At 35.9% G+C, this 18,427-nt stretch overlaps 1 protein-coding gene across 1 annotated transcript in view; it reads right to left on the reverse strand.

Moving 5' to 3' along the window:
• PIP4P2 (phosphatidylinositol-4,5-bisphosphate 4-phosphatase 2) overlaps positions 1 to 18,427 on the reverse strand; it is a 90,631-nt gene that overhangs the window by 3,562 nt on the left and 68,642 nt on the right. The gene's annotated exons all lie outside the window — the stretch shown is intronic.

An 18,427-nucleotide genomic window follows, 5' to 3' on the forward strand; every position in this document is an offset into this window, starting at 1 on the left:
TCACTTCTCTCTACTTCTAATTTTTTAAATTTTCAAAATGATAAAAGTATAGCAAAGATCAAAAAGCCAATTAGCACTTCCTTCTCTTCCTAAACAAACATATATTAACACATATCATATATCACACAATGTGTTAGTGGATGATATAATTATCTGATTTGTTTGTGTATGGCCAGTGTCCACATTATGCCTACCACATGGTAAATTACTCATGGAATGTCTATTGAATAAATGAAACACAGAAATGCATCATTTACTAGGCATAATTTAGAAGTGTGCTATTCCAAAAGGTTAATTTTGCATAACAGAAAAATAGCTTCAAGTCCCAAATCTTTTTTAAAATTGATGACTATTATTGCAAATATGTATCATAAAAATTCCTGAATACTTGAACAAAAACAGAAACATGTGGATGACCTGGGGGGTCATCATTAATTGCAGTAGTGTACAGCCTGTTATCTGGAGTTGTTAGGGCATCTGTGATTCATTGCCTTTATGTTACATTTAGCCTTAGGTTGCTTTTAGTTTTAATAACTATGTCTGCATTTGGTGATTTTTCCTGCCTTATATCTCATAGCTGGCCACCATTTCTCATTTACCTATGTATCTGCCTCTGGCAGTCTAATCTACCATGGATTAGAAGGCAACTAAATTTGCTAGAATATACTCAATAAGTCAAAATGTTCTAAGTGAATATCAGAGCAGTTTTGCTGTGAGCCAAAGGAACACACTTTAGTATATTAATTTCAGTGCATGAATTCTACTTAGAAAACCCATGCTCATTTTTCATCACTCAACTTAAATAGTCACTACCTCTGGAAAATCTTCCCAGGAAAGAAATAACCTACTGCTACTCTACAACCCAAGTGTCATCTTATCATAGGGAGAAGGCAATGACAAAACACCTATCACATGCATAATAAAATCTCTTATACATTTAATACAAATATGGTATCTGTATGCAATATATAGTATTGTTTTGCAAGTGTTAAAACTTTACACGTACATGTGTTAAACTGTATGCTTCTGTGACTTGCTTTTTTTTCCCTCAATACTCTACATGAGACTCTTCCATAGTCATATGTGGAAACTTACTTCATTCATTTGCACAACTATCTTCCATTATATGGAATAACACACCTTACTCATTCTCCCTGTTGATGGGCAGTCAGGGTTTTGTTTTGTTTTGTTTTAAATGTTTTTGCTATTATAACAAGGCTACTTTGAATTTGCTTTTACATGTTTCCTTATGTACATATGCAGGAATTTCTCAAACATATACCTAGGAATAGAATTGCTGGGTAGTACTGTAGACATGTTTTTAATTTTAACAAATGCCAAATTTATATCCCCACCAACATTATTTGAGAGCTTCCACTGCTCCACCTACATCCTCATTAACCCTTCAACACTTGGTATTGTTCTCATGTTTGACAATTTCACGAGTGTGAATGGTATTTCATTGTGATTTTATTATGTATATCCATAATTTGCAGTGAGGTTAGACATCTTTTCAAATGCAGGTTGACTACTGGTTTTCTTTTTCTATTAATTGCTTGTTCATACCTATTGTCTCTGTCTTGGGCTGTCTTTAACTTACTGATTCATAGATGACATTTATATAATCTGCATACTATTCCATGCAGCTATATATACTGCACATATCTTCTTATAGTCTGTTTTTATAAATTCAACTTTAATAACATATTTTGATCATGAGTATTTACTAATGATACCAATGTAACACAAAGTACTTCTAATATAGTCAAAACTATCAATCTTTTCCTCTAAGGTTAGTACTTTTTTATGCCTTGTCTAGGAAATTCTTTCCTACTTTTGTCATAAAAATATTTTTCTATCTTTTCTTCTAAAAATATTACAGTTTTGCTTTTTGTATTGCCAACTACAAATTGGCACTTGTCATCTACCTCTACAAGGATTAAATCATGAGCCACTGCAGCTGCTGACCTTCAACATCCCCTGAAAGGAGTTCAGGGTGGAGTTCAGGAATGAGGCACTTTGTCCTCTGGGAAAAACTGGCAGAACAGGTCTTCAGATAGTTAGATATTTTCAGATTTTATGACCCCAATTCTTCTATCTCCTTGTATCTAGAAAAGCACTAAAATCCTTCATGGTGATGTCTGCTCCTTGTGACTAGTGGTAATCTTCATGAGACTAGCAGCAACCTACTGCAAAAAATATGTGCTTGCCTGCGTGTACTCCCCCATTGCCAAAATCACATTATACTGACCTTCCACCCTCCCTCTTTGGAGCAGTTTCTCAGGGCTATCTGAAATGCAGTCTCCCGGGCTATAGTCCTCATTATGCCCCCAATAAAAACTCACAACTCTCAGATTGTGCATTTTTTTTCAGTCAATAGTATTTATGTCGATCTACAAGAGCAGATTCCTTATAATTATCTATTTTTATTTTACATATTTCAAAGTTAGATTATTTTTTGCACTCAAGTTCAAAATTTATATTTCTGATGAAGTGACCATAATGACAATAATTCTTTTTACATCTGTTCTATGATTGCCATTGACTCAATATGGTAACAAGTCTTCTGCTACAGTTGCCTTTTCCAAGTAATTGGAGGAAGAGAGAGAAAAGGAGGCCGAACAGTTTTTGTCTTTAAGGAGAGTATCAGGAAGATGTATTCATCACTTTGTTCATATTCCATTGGCCCTAACATAAACACATGGTCACAACTATCTGCAAGAGAGGTTAGGAAATGCAGTCTCCAGCTGGGTGTCCATTAAGACTGACAGTTCTACTGCAAGGAAAAAGAGAACAGCAGTCTTTACTATTTTAACTAATATTACTATTGCTATTTTATTGTTGGTTAGTGTTTGCCTGGTATATCTTTCCTTTTGGTTAGTGTTTCATGGTTTCACCTTTTACTTTCATTCTATGTTCTCATATTTCATGTGTTTCTTCTTCAAATTGCATACAGATGTACTTAAATCTAGTCTGATAATTTCTCGCAAGTTTTATTGACAAGTTTAGTCTAATTATATATATTCTGACAACTAATATATATTGATTATCCCTTCTATGTTATTTTGGTTTTCTATTGTTTCTCTATCTGCTTTTCTACCCCCTTTTCTGGACTTCTTTTGGATTGACTATGATTCTGTTATTTCATTTTCTACCTACTATTTAGAAAGTTTTACAATTTATTTTTATTTATTTAGCACTTGCACTTAAATTTTTAATATGCATACCTTTTAAAAACTAAAATCATTTGGTAAATCTATCTTCCCAATAAATGCAAAGATCTTAGAAAGCTTTAACTCTAAACATTCCACTCCCATCTTACATGTTCTTGTTCTTCAATATTTCAGTTCAATTCTTTTATTTATCTATCTATCTATCTATCTATTTATTTATTTATTTATTTATTTATTTATTTAATTTTGGCTGTGTTGTGTCTTTGTTGCTGCGTGTGGGCTTTCTCTAGTTGAGGCAAGCGGGAGTTACTCTTTGTTGCAGTGCACGGACTTCTCATTGCAGTGGTTTCTCTTGTTGTGGAGCACAGGCTCTAGGGGGCGCATGCAGGCTTTGGCAGTTGTGGCATGTGGGCTCAGCAGTTGTGGCTCGCAGGTTTAGTTGCTCCACATGTGGGACCTTCCTGGACCAGGGTTTGAACCCGTGTCCCCTGCATTGGCAGGTGGATTCTTAACCACTGTGTCACCAGGGAAGTCCCAATATTTCAATTCAATTCTATTTTTGTTTCTCCCAATTTGTTAGCATTAATACTATTACTGTTATGTTTTTGGTATTTTATATAGTTAGTGTTCCTGATGAATGTTTAGAATTTCTTGGTTTATACTTTCTTATTCTTGCAGAGCAGAAATTTCTTCAGGGATATTTTCCCTAAATTCATCTTTTATCAATTTTTTAGTGAGGGTATCAGAATGGTAACCAGTCTGTTTTGGTTGTTACTGCTGGTTAGTTGGTTCTGCATTTGCAAATATCTTTATTTTACCTTCATTAGTCTGTGATGGTTTCAACAATTTGACAGTTAATTTCTCTTAGAACTTTGAAGTATTTTTAAACTTTTTGGCTTCCATTGTTGCAGTTGAGACATTTGCTGCTATCTTTTTCACACTAAAAATCTGACTTTTAATATGTTCTATTTATTTTAGGTTGTCTGTAATCTCACTATAACATATTTGTTTATTCTGCTTGGATTTCATTGTTCCTTTTGAATCTACAGGTTCATATCTTTCATAGATCTGAAAATCCTTGGGGATTATCTCTTCAAAATGCCTCTATCCCATTCTCTAGTTTTTCCTTCTAGATCAGAAATATATCAGATGCTCTTATATTTATTTCTTTTAATATTATTTTCATCTTTGCCTCTCTGATGGATTTAGGTAATTTACTTTATCTTCCAATCCACAACTTTAGTTGTCAACTTAATCTGATCTGCTGTTTAGCTTGTTCCACTGTATTTTCATTTCTGTAATTTTTAATTTCCAGAAGTTTTATTGTATCTTTCAAAACCTGCCTGCTTATTGTTTGGGTTAATTAATTTTTTATTTTTAAATAATTGTAGACTCAAAATCAGTTATAAGAAATAATACAGAGCACACTCATTCATCCTCTACCCAATTTCCCCCAGTGGTAACATCTTGCAAACTACAGTACAATATTATAACCAGCGTATTAACATTAATACAATCCACTGATATTCATATTTCCTGTTTTACTTATATTCATTTGTGTGTATGTGTATATTTAATTCTGTACAATTTATCCCATGTGGAGGTTCATGTACCCACCACCACAGTTAAGATACAGAAGAGTTCCATCACTGCAAGGATCCTTTTATAACGACACTCACCTCCCTCTTGCCTACCCACCCCCTGTACTCACCACACCATCATGCAACTGTTCTCCATTCCTAAAATTCTGTCATTTCAAAACTGTTATATAAAAGGAATCATGCTGTAGGCCACCTTGTGTGACTGGTTTTCACTCAGCATAAATTCCCAAAGATTCACCTAAACGGTTGCATAGATGAACAATAGTTCATTCCTTTGACTGTTGAATAGTATGTCAAGGTCTGGGTAAATCAGTTTGTTTAACAATTCAGCCATGGAAGGACATCTAGGTTGTCTCCAGTTTCAGGCTATTAAGAATAAAGTTGCTATGAACATTCATGTACAGGTTTTTGTATGTGCCCAGGTCATTTCTTATAGACTCTTATCTGTCTTCTCTTAATTCTATTAAAAAAAAAAAAAAAAAATTTTAGACATGGTTATAACATATTCTATACCTAACATTATAATATCTGAAGTTCCTAGAAGTCTAATTATGCTGTTTGTTATCAATGTCAATTCTGCTTATTGTATCTTGTTTCCTCATGTTGGTATTTTTGTTGAGAACTTATTTTGACAGACCTTAATATAAGAAATCCTAGCAGGCATGGTTTAGGAATGTCTTCATCCACAGAGAATTTTCATTTGCTTTTCCCAGGCCCCCTCGAATGATACCAATCTTAAACCACTTTAAAATGATTTCTGGGACTGGGTTTTCTTATACCATATAAACCTGGTAAAATATAAACCTGAAATTCACTGTTCTTATAAAAATTTCCATGTGTATTCTTCCTTTTCTGGTGGACATTTTCCTTGACCTACTCTATTCATGAAGAATAGTCCTTTATTGGGGGTGGGGAGGGATGGTATTCCAAATCTCCACCTTCTGCAAGACCAAGACCTTCTCTCTCATTCTTCATTTGAACACTGAAACCCTAGTCTCTGGGTCCCTAGTATTGATAAATACCCTAGGACAGCGCTGGTGGTCATCTGCTCTCCATTTTTGTTCCCTGGGGATGTTCTTAACTTTCATATGAGCTGAACAATGCATTTAAAAGGATATTTGTAATAGTTAACTAGTCTTTCATATTATTGGATGTGAAAGTCAAGGGCCTCTAATATACAAAAATGTGGACACTGACTATCCAAGAGGAAAAGATCATGCAAGTTTTCTCAAACATCTGATTATTCACCCTTCAAATTATTTACCTCCCCCTTCATAACACTCCCCTGTGAAACACTAGCGTTGTGAAGGACACCAGGAAAATAAAGATGGTGCCAAGCAGTGTTATTTAAGCACAATTTTCAGATAAGGTAGCCAGGGAAGGCTTTATTAGGTGAAGCTTAAGGACAGGGTAAGATGTGAATAGATGGGAGAGTAAGTCATCTTAGCTGCTAACAGTAGCATTGTTCAGCTAGAAAAAATAATACTTTTGTTCAAGGAACAAGCAGCAAAATAACCTTTCTTCCAGAGAAGGTTTCTGTAAGTGAGTAAAATTAAAGGGATTTTTCAGCTAATCTGTGAGGTTAAGTAGTTGTTTTCCAAGTAAACAGGAATGAGAAAGGGATGAGCCAGGTCACTCCAGGCCTAGCAGGAGATTAAGGGACAAAAGCAAGAAACTCTCTTGTATATTTATGGAAGTAGAAGAATTTGTTGAGGCTGGTGGTGTGTGTAGAGGTAGAAGAAACCATAATAAAGATACCACTAGAGAAGTTAGGCAAATATCTAAACTTGGAGGGTTGTATAAATCTTGATAAGAAGTTTAGAGTTTGATTTTGGATTTTAGGCAATGGGCCTGTAATAGTCTATATGATGCATTTATGTCAATAAGTAGAAAATATCTTTCCTTAGCATACTTCATATGGCACTAATAGAAAAACCTAAAATAGCAATGGCAACGGCACCTCCTTGGGTTGTGCAATATACAACCTACACAGCTGTATGCTATGGCCATGAATTTGGGAGCTACTAAAAGGTTTGAAGCCAGAGAGTTTGAAATCATATTTTCACTTGGAGACCTTTACTCTAATAAACTGGAAGAGAACTATAAGGCTGAAGACCAAGAGATAAATTAGAAAGCTATTGCAGTAGTCCTGGTGAGAGATCCTGAATGCTTGAACTATATATAATAGAAATAGTAAGAATAGGAGAGCAGAATTGAAATGTCAAGAGACAGAATTGACAGGACCTGTTTCCATTTGGATATTGTGAATAAAGACACACTCAGATTTCTGGCTTGGTCAGCTGAGCAGATAGCAAAACATTCATTAATGTAAGTTATTCATCAATACACAAGGACAATTAGTGTGCAGAGTGGGGTGGGCAAGTTGGATATATTCTGTTTGAGATGCCTATGGTACACCAGGTTGAAATAACTACAGGCAAATGGTGAATACAGATTGTATATTTACATCTGAAGGTCTGAAGAGAGGTCTGGGGTGATTTAATGGTATATTGGTTGTGATTTAGTGGCATATAAATTATATAAAAACATATGAGAAAGCACAGATATATTGTGATTAGGTTCCAATCCTGGAGAATAGCAATATTTAATGACTTGGAAGAGAAAGTGGAGCCAAGAAAGGAGATAGCAAATGAATGTTCTGAGAAGTGGGAGAAAACCAGGAGAAAGTGACGTCTGAAACCAAAAGAAGAACAAATTTTAAGGAAAAAAAGCAGGGTAATCAACAGAACCAAATACTAAAGAGAAAACAAGAAAATGAAGATTGAACAGATCTATTAAAATTTGCAAGTGGGGAGAGCAATCAAGATGGCAAAGTACTCAGACATGAAGCTCACCCTCTCTCACAAATACAACAAAAATACATCTACACATGGAAGGATTCTCACAGAATATCTACTGAATGCTGGCAGAAAACCTCAAACTGCTGAAAGGGCAAGAAAATCTCCATGTAACCGGGTGGGAAAAAAGAAAACAGAAAAAAAAAAAAAAAAGAAAGAAGAAAGTGAAAAAGGAATCAGGACCAGACCTGTGCCCCTGGGAGGGAGCTGTGAACGAGGAAAGATTCCTGCACCCTGGGAAGCCCTTTCAGCAGTGGGGAGATCAGCCGGGACGGAAGGGGAGCTTCAGAGCCTCCAAGGACAACACTAGTAGCCGGTTTGCAGCAGCCCAGCCTGGCACGCCCATCTTCTGGTTCTGGCAGGGACTGTGTGCTGGAATTCGTGCTTTGGAGATCAGAACCAGGGAGAAGACTGGGGTTGGCTGTGTAGAAACAGACTGGGGGGGCTGGAATCCAGTGTGATGACTGCTGGGGGTGTACGCCAAGGAAGCCTGGGCCACCTTAGAGGCCAGTCGCCATTGTTTGGGGACTGCACTAGGGAGGGACGGGACCTGGATTGTAGCTTTTTTCCCTGTGCACATGCTCGCAGAGGCAGGATACTGCCTGCACAGGCTCCAGGGGTGGTCCTGAGCCTCCACTGCAGCCTGCCCAGACACCAGGAGCGGTCGCTGGGCCCCTGCCAACACCCTCCCGGACCCCAGGGGTGGTTACCACCCCCTGCTGACTCCCCTCTGGACCACAGGAATGGTCGTGGGCCCCTGCTGATGCCCTTCCGGACTCCAGGAGTGGTCATGGTCCCCCTACTGATGCCCTCCCAGACCCCAAGAGTAGTTGTGGGCTCCCACTACCACCCATCTGAACTCCAGGAGTGGTTGTAAGCCACCTCCATTCCCATCGCATGCCCCAGGGGGTGTGCCTGAGCCACCCCCTGCTGCCAAAAACCCCAAGATCAGAAACCAGCAACCTAAACCAGCACCCCCTGTCAAGGAAATAACAACCAGCACACACTGAAGAAAGAAGTAACAGGCATCCATATTAAAAACAGCCCTTGCACCAAACATACTAAACCCACACAAGCTACACAGGGACAACCCTACATATAAATAGCCCTCCAAGACCACAGTAGATAATTGTTTCTCCTAAATTCACAGAGTAAGAGAAATATAAGTAAAACAAAAAAGCAGAGGAACCACTTCCAGTTAAAAGACCAAGAGTATACCCCTGAAAGAACAAACAATGAAGCAGATCTCTTCAGTCTAATAGATACAAATTTCAAAGAGAAGATAATGAAAATACTGAAGGAATTAAGAATGGCTATCAACAGAAATGCAGAGTATTGTAAAAAGGAACTAGAAACTATAAAGAAGAACCAAGAAAAATTAGAACACTCATTTGCAGAGACAAGAGCTGAGCTAAAGGTAATACATAACACAATAATGCAGAACGAATAAGTGACCCGGAAGATAGAATAATGGAAATCATGCAATCAGGACAGAAGACAGAAAGCCAAATGAAAAAAAAATGAAAGCAATGTAAGAGACCTATGGGATAATATAAAGCATGCCAACCTATGCATAATAAGGATTCCAGAAGGGGAAGAAAGAGAAAAGGGGATCAAAAATGTATTTGAAGAAATTATGGCTGAAAACTTCCCAAACTTAAAGAAGGAAACAGACATCCAGGTACAGGAAGCAGAGAGGGTCCCAAACAAGATAAACCCAAACAGACCTACATCAAGACATAACAAAAATGGCAAAAGTTAAAGATAGAGGATTCTAAAGGCAGAAAGAGAAAAGCAAAGAGTTAATTACAAGGCAACCCAAAAAAGGCTGATTTCTCTACAGAAGTGATGCAGGCCAAAAGCAAGTGTCAAGATATACTCAAAGTCCTGAAAGGGAAAAATCTGCAAACTGGTATACTCTACCCAGCGAGATTATCATTTAGAATAGAAGATGAGACAAAGAATTTCTCAGGCAAGCAAAAGCTAAAAGAATACAGCAATACTAAACCTATCCTAAAGGAAATATTGAAAGGTCTTCTCTAAATAGAAAAGAAGTAAGAATCTATAGAAAAGAGAAAATCACAATTGGAAAATAAATTACTTAAATAAGCCAGTACACAGATTAAAAAAAAATCAAAAAATTTTTATGTGAAAGTTATGATAACCACAATGAACAGCAAAAGGATGAACATGACGATGTAAAAGAGGACATCAAAATCATAAAATGTGGGGGAGGATAGTAAGAAAATGTAGATTTTTTTCCCTAGAATGTGTTTGAGCCAATATGACTACCAGTCTAAGGCAAGTAGATATAGGAAGGGGTTAACATAGTTGATAAACAGGGTAACCACAAATCAAAAACATACCATAGGTTTACAAAAACCAAAAAGAAGAGAACATAAGTATAATACAAAAGAAAATCATCAAGCTACAAAAGTAAAAACAAAAAGAAAAAGAAAGGGATAAAGAAGAAATATGAAATCAATGGGAAAACAAAGTTTAAAATTGCAATAAATACATATCTATCAAGAAGTACCTTAAAAATCAATGCACTCAATGCTGCAATCAAAAGACACAGAGTGGCAGATTGGATAAAAAAAAACAAGAGCTTATGATATGCTGCCTACAAGAGACTCACTTTAGGGCAAAGAACACAATAGATTGAAAGTGAGGGGATGGAAAAAGATATTCCATGCAAACTGAAATGACAAGAAAGTGGGGGTCACAATACTTAGACTAAATAGAACTTAAAACAAAGCCATAAAGAAACATAAAGAAGGACACTATATAATGATAAAAGGACCACTACAAGAAGAGGATTTTACACTCATCAACGTATATGTACCTAATACAGGATCACCCAAATACATAAAACAAATACTAACAGACATAAAGGGAGAAATTGACAGGAATACAATAATAGCAGGAGACTTTAACACCCCAGTCACATCAATGGACAGATCTTCCAGACAAAGAATCAATAAGGCAACAGAGATAATAGATGATACAGTAGAACAGTTAGACTTAATTGATATTTTCAGGACATGACATCCAAAAAAAACAAGGGCACATGTAACATTCTCAAGGATTGATCACATACTAGGGCCAAAACAAGCCTCAACGAATTTAAGAGTATAGAAATTATCTCAAGCATCTTTTCTGACTATAATGGCATGAAACTACAAATTAACCACAGAAAAAGAAATGAGAACAAAATGATTACATGGAGACTAAACAACATGCTACTAAAAAACCAATGGGTCAATGATGACATCAGAGATGAAATTTAAACAAAATACCTATATAGAACTACCATATGACCCAGCAATCTCACTACTGGGCATATTCCCAAAGAAAACCATAATTCAAACAGACACATGTACCCTAATGATCATTGCAACACTATTTACAATAGCCAGGACATGGAAGCAACCTAAATGACCATCAACAGAGGAATGGATAAAGAAGATGTGGTACATATATACAATGGAATATTACTCAGCCATGAAAAGGAACGAAACTGGATAATTTGTAGAGAAGTGGATGGACCTAGAGTAAAGTAAGTTAGAAGGAGAAAAACAAATATTGTATATTAATGCACATATGTGGAATCTAGAAAAATGGTATAGATGATCTTATTTGCAAAGCAGAAATAGAGACACGGACATAGGGAACAAATGTATGGATACCAAGGGGGAAAGAGGGGGTTGGGGGGAATTAGGAGATTGGGATTGACATAGATACACTATTGATACTATGTATAGAATAGATAACTAATATGAACCTACTGTATAGCTCAGGGAACTCTGTGCTCTGTGGTGGCCTAAAGGGGAAGGAAATCCAAAAAAGAGGGGATATATGTATAGCTGATTCACTTTGTTATACAGTAGAAACTAATACAACATTGTAAAGCAACTATACTCCAATAAAAATTAATTTAAAAATAAGTAAAAAATAAAAAAATACCTTGAGGCAAATGACGATGAAAACACAACCATACAAAACCTATCGGATACAGCAAAAGCAGTTATCAGAGGAAAGTTCATAGAGATACAGGCCTTCCTCAGAAAACAAGAAAAATCTCAAATAAACAACCTAACATACCACTTAAAAAAATTAGAAAAAGAACAAACAAAACCTAGAGTCAGCAGAAGAAAGGAAATAATAAAGATCAGATAGGAAATAAACAAAACAGAGATTTAAAAAAAAAGAAAAATTAATAAAACCAGGAGTTGATTCTTTGAAAGGATAAACAAGACTGACAAACCTCTGGCCAGGCTCACCAAGAAGAAAAGAGAGAGAATACAAATAAACAAGAAATGAAATAGGAGACATAAAAACTGATACCACAGAAATACAAAAAGCCACAAGGGAATACTATGAACAATTATAGGCCAACAAATTGAAAGACCTAGAAGAAATGAACATTCTTCTAAAAACATACAGACCAGTCACTAGAAATGAAATAGAATCTGGAATTTAAAAACTCCCTACAAACAAAAGTCCAGAACCAGATGGCTTCACAGGTGAATTCTACCAAACATACAAAGAAGAACTTATACTGATCCTTCTCAAACTCTTCCAAAAAGCTAAAGAGGAAGGAACACTCTGAAGGACATTCTATGAAGCCACCATCACCCTGATACCAAAACAAGACAAAGACACCATGAAAAAAGAAAATTACAGACCAATATCTTTGATGAATGTAGATGCAAAAATTCTCAACAAAATATTAGCAAACCAAATCCAGCCACACATAAAAAAGATCATAAACCACGACCAAGTGGGATTCATCCCAAGTTCACAAGGATGGTTCAACATATGCAAATCAATGTAATATACCACACAAACAAAAGAAAGGACAAAAACCACATGATCATATCAATAGATACAGAAAAAGCATTTGACAAAATTCAACATCCATTCATGATAAACATTATTACCAAAGTGGGTACAGAGGTAACATATCTCAAAATAGTAAAAGCTATTCATGACAAACCCACAGCCAATATAAAATGAAATGGCAAAAAGTTGAAAGGCTTCTTGCTAAAATCTGGAACAAGACAAGGATGCCACTCTCACACTTCTCTTCAACATAGTATTAGAAGTCCTAGCAACAGCAATCAGACAAGAAAAAGAAATAAAAGTATCCAAATTGGAAGAGAAGAGGTAAAATTGTCATTATATGCAGATGATATGATTCTATATATAGAAAACACTAAAGACTCCACACAAAAACTACTAGAACTGATAAACGAATTCAGAGAGATATCAGAATATAAGATTAACATACAGAAACCAGTTGCATTTCTTTATGCCAACAATGAATTACCAGAAAGAGAATGTAAAAAAACAATACCTTTTAAAATCACAACCCAAAAAATAAATACTTAGGAATAAACCTCACCAAGGAGGTGAAAGACATACATGCTGAGAAGTATAAAACATTAATAAAGAAAACTGAAGGTGATTCAAAGAAATGGAAAGCAATCTACAGGTTTAATGTGATCCCTATCAAATTACCCATGACCTTTTTCACAGAACTAGAACAAATAATCCTAAAATTCATATGGAACCATAAAAGACCCAGAATTGCCAAAGCAATCCTGAAGAAAAAGAACAAAGCTGGAAGCACAACCATCCCAGACTTCAGGCAATACTACAAAGCTACAGTAATCAAAACAGCATGATATTGGCACAAAAACAGACATATGGAACAATGGAACAGACTAGACAGCCCAGAAATAAACCCACACACCTACAGGCAATTAATTTTCAACTAAGGAGTCAAGAACATACAATAGGAAAAAGTCTCTTCAGCAAGGGGTGTTGGGAAAGTTGGACGGCTGCATGTAAATCAATGAAGTTAGAACATACCCTTACCCTGTACACAAAAATAAATTCAAAATGGCTTAAAGACTTAAACGTAAGACATGACACCATAAAACTCCTAGAAGAAAGCATAGGCAAAACATTCTCTGAAGTAAATGGTACAAATGTTTTCTTAGGTCAGTCTCCCAAGGCAATAGAAATAAAAACAAAAATAAACAAATAAGATGTAATCAAATTAACAAGCTTTTACACAACAAAGTAAACCATAAACAAAACAAAGAGACAACTTACAGAATGGGAGAAAATATTTGCAAACGATGCGACTGACAGGGACTTAATTTCCAAAATATACAAACAGCTCATACAACTCAACAACAAAAAAACAAACCCAACTGAAAAATGGGGAGAAGACCTAAAGAGACATTTCTCCACAGAAGCCATACAGATGGCCAATAGGCACATGAAAAGATGCTCAACATCGCTAATTATTAGAGAAATGCAAATCAAAACTACAATGAGGTACCACCTCACATCAGTCAGAATGGCCATCATTAAAAAGTCTACAAGTAACAAATGCTGGAGAGGGTGTGGAGAAAAGGGAACCCTCCTACACTGTTGGTGGGAATGTAATTTGGTGCAGCCACTTTGGAAAACATTATGGAGGCTCCTCAGAAAACTAAAAATAGAACTACCATATGATCCAGCAATCCCACTTCTGGCATATATCCTGACAAAACTGTATGTCAAAAAGATATATGCATGTCTATGTTCATAGCAGCACTATTCACAATAGCCAAGACATGGAAACAACCTAAGTGTACGTTGACAGATGAATGGATAAAGAAGATGTGGTACAGGGACTTCCCTGGTGGTCCAGTGGTTAATAATCCACCTTCCAATGAAGGGGACACAAGTTCAATCCCTGGTCGGGGAACTAAGATCCCACATGCTGCAAAGCGCTCTAGAGCCTGCGCACCACAACTAAGACCTGACACAGCCTAATAAATAAATATTAAAAAAAAAAAGATTTAAAGAAAAAGATGTGGTACATATATACAATGGAATACTGCTCAGCCATAGAAAAGAATGAAATAATGCCATTTGCAGCAACATGGATGCAACTAGGGATTATCATACTAAGTGAAGTATACCAGAAAGAGAAAGACAAATACCATATGATATCACTTATATGTGGAATCTAAAATATGACATAAATGAACCTATCTATGAAACAGAAACAGAATCAGGGACATAGAGAATAGACTGGTGGTTGCCAAGTGGTGAGAGGGTTGGATTGGGAGTTTGGATTAGCAGATGCAAACTGATATATATAGAATGGATAAACAACAAGGTCCTACTGTATAGCACAGAGAACTATATTCAATATCTTGGGATAAACCATAATGAAAAAGAATATGAAAAAGAATGTATATATATGTATGTGAGTCACTTTGCTGTACAGCAGTAATAACACAACATTGTAATTCGACTAAACTTCAATTAAAAGTAAACTTAAAAAATAAAAAATAAAATTTGCAATTGGGGCATGAATTTTGTCAGAGCAAATTCAGTGGCCTAGTGGGGACTGACGCTAATTCTACTTTACTCCTGGAGGAATGCGGTGCCAAGATGAACTAAAGAGATATGCCTTGAAAGGAAGAGACATGCATCCCTCTGAGAAGAAGAAATAAAGTGAGCATAGATATAAAAAATGTTTATAGGTAGGAAGTGTGAAGATGAGGGAGGTCACAGATAGCCTCAAATATTTGAGAGAGACAGGAAGAAGGCAACTCATTTGCTGAGATAGAGAAGAGGGTATGAGGGATGGGGGTTTAAGAGGAACAGAAAATATCTGGAGATAACCACTTTGAGGAATGGGGGAGAGAGTTAATCAAGGACACTTAAATAGGGAATATCAAGCAAGGGTTTAGCTGAAATGTAAAGCTCTACATTTGTAAAGAGCTAATCAACATAGAATTTTTTCAGCTCTCAGTTGTCTTGGTAAAGGAAGGAAGAAGCCATGACCATATTGATGCAAGATTGGTGGTTTGAAAAGCAGGTAGATGGATCTGAATTTCAAGGGATGATGATCTAGCCAATCTAGAAAACCTAAGAGTCTCTCTATACCTACATTCATAATGAGCTTATCATCTCTCTGCTGGACACAGTTCTTCTAGATCTTTCATTCACTATCTTAGTGAATGGTTCTACAGCCTCTCAGATACAAGGTCATTCTTGACCCCAATCTCTCTTTTGTCCCTTCACATTAAACCCTATCTATTCCATTTCCTTCATAGCACACCTATACTTTGACTCTTCTGTACCTCTATACCTTTGCACAGGTTGCTCCTTCTACAAGGAACCATTGGCCCTTTTTTTCATATCATTCCCAGTCATCTTTAACATCCCTCCTTCCTGGAAGCCTTCATTCACATTCCCTTTCCCTCCAGTCTGGATTAGGGGCTCTTCAGAGCAGAGCATGCTGGGTATACCCTTCCAAAGCACTTAAAACTTTATTGTAGTTGTCTATTCTCTTCTGTATACCCACAAGACTAAGTCCCTTGAAGGCAAGGTTATATCTTTATTTTGAGCACCTAGTACCTAGCACAGGACGTTGAATTAATGAATAATTATAAAAGAAAGCACTAAACAGAAAAATAAAAGGATAACTTCTGAGAATGAGTCTGCTATTGATTAAAATGACAGGAAGAGATCCCCAAAGTGCCTCAGTGATGTAGGAGAAATGATATTCATTGATAATTATCATGGATTAAATCATCATGTCTACTAATCTTAAGTCCATTAAAACATCTTCATGGAAATATCGTCCAAGTTGTCATTTCAGAATGCTAGGACTACATCTCCTGCCCAGCAGTAGCTACAAGCTGCCCAATTGAAAGAGAAACCTCACCTTCAGCTACAATAGCCTCAGTGATTGCATGAATAAAAAACAGTGAGATAAAAAATGCTTCTTGGTCTCTGGAGCCCTGGGGGAAGGTATTCCCCACTTGTTTTGTGAGATATAAAAATAACACGCTAGTTTCATAGCAATGATTTAGTAACTTCTATAACTTAAAAATAATTTTAGGACATTTGCTATTTGAGTTTAAAGAAATAAAAATCTCAGAATCTTACTTCAAGAGATGACTCATCAGTTTGTTAAGAAAAACATTCAAAAAGAAAAGAAATCTAGATATGACCCATGAGTGTTCATGTAATAACAGCATCTTTGCTCAAATAAGTAATGAATGCCCTAAGTCCTTCCAAGCTCAGCATGTGATTCCAATTCTATACACAGTCCTCTAAGAATGATATTTAAGCTGATTTATTTCATGTGAATTTCAAAGCAAGTTGTTTCTTAAGTAATTGATAAATTCTTCTCCACATTAATACAGTCTTGTGATACCTTAACCAATGGTAGAATATCTAGACATTCAATACTTCTTTATTATTAGCAAAATATTGCCATTGTTCTAAAATAATTAACCAACCAAGCAAATCACTTGAGCAAAATCCTTATCCTTTCTAACAGTTCCTCATCTATAAAATGAGGATAATAATTCTTGCTATCCAGGGTTTTTGTAAAGATTACAGCTAATATATATGTGTACACAAAGCAACAATCACTGTGCTTAGCACACAATCTGCTAATCATTAGAAGTTTTTTTATTTTCTAAAAGATTTTTTAAATCCAATTTAATGTTCTTCGTAAAGATATATGAAATTTAATTGCCTTCATTTTTGTGAAAATACAGATAACATACAGAAATATGGATTATTCACAGACATATTCACACACACATGTACTTGGTATGTCCCTGAAGTATATATTTTTCTGTGCACTTATTTGGGGTTATCCACTTTGCTTCTCCATGTACAGACTTGTCCTGGATTCAGCTAAGTTAAGCATTCATATGATTAATTTCACAAATAAATATAAAGGGAAATATCTGTTCCTTTGAAGCTAGAAATGTGCTGTAAAGAAGTTATTCTCACAGGATTATATTTAGTTGGAATCAGATCTAGCACAAATAAATGGTGATATTTTATTACATATATTCTACTTTGCAGACACTTTTAAATTCTTTCCTCCTATAAACCACTCTTAGGATTACTTTACTCTCAAAATAGATATAGTATTTATATTATTCTAAGGATCACAAAAATGTAACTATGAGCTGATATTTTTTATTTTAAATACTAATTATCAAAACATTCCAGTCTAATATCCTTTGCTTACTTTCCACACATGCAAGTGGAAAACAGTAATTTTTGAATTTTATTATCAAAATAGATGCTGTGCAGAAAAGAGCAGAGCAGGCCTAACACTGCTATCCTTAGACAAGTTGGCTTGTAAGGTAAGCCCTTGGCTGACACCTGGGAACTTAGATTTCAAAAAAGTTCTAACTATTCCCTTACTGATAAGAGTGGGTTGCTATGCCTAAATTACTTGTACAACCAATATGGCTTATGCCAAATACCTGCTTTCCTTCTGGGAGTATGGAATTGTGGCATGTGCTATGCGGCAGGTGCCTATGTGACCAGCTCCAATTAGACCTAATAAGCTTCTCTGGTCAAAAACATTTCACATATGTTGTAACAATTCATTGCTGGAGGAATGAAGTCCTGTTATGACTCCACTGGGAGAGGACTCTTAGAAGCTTGCTCTTGGTTTCCTCCAGATTTTGCCCCACATGCCTTTTTCTTTTGCTGATTTTGCTTTGCATACTTTCACCATAAAGCTGTGAGTACAACTGTATACTAAGTCCTATTAGTTCTCCTAGAAAGTCAAAAAATCTTAGGGTGACTTGGGGTCTCTCAACATAGATGGCATAAAATGTCTTTAATCAAAATGTCTTCTAGTTTCTCCCATTTGTATATTGCCTTTTGTTATTTTCCTTAGGTACACCATTTAGGAATACAGAGAAATTGACTGAAGAGAGATAAATAATTATAAAAACTT

The sequence above is a fragment of the Eschrichtius robustus genome, chromosome 17, assembly GCF_028021215.1.
Source record: "Eschrichtius robustus isolate mEscRob2 chromosome 17, mEscRob2.pri, whole genome shotgun sequence".
Lineage (NCBI taxonomy): Eukaryota > Metazoa > Chordata > Mammalia > Artiodactyla > Eschrichtiidae > Eschrichtius > Eschrichtius robustus.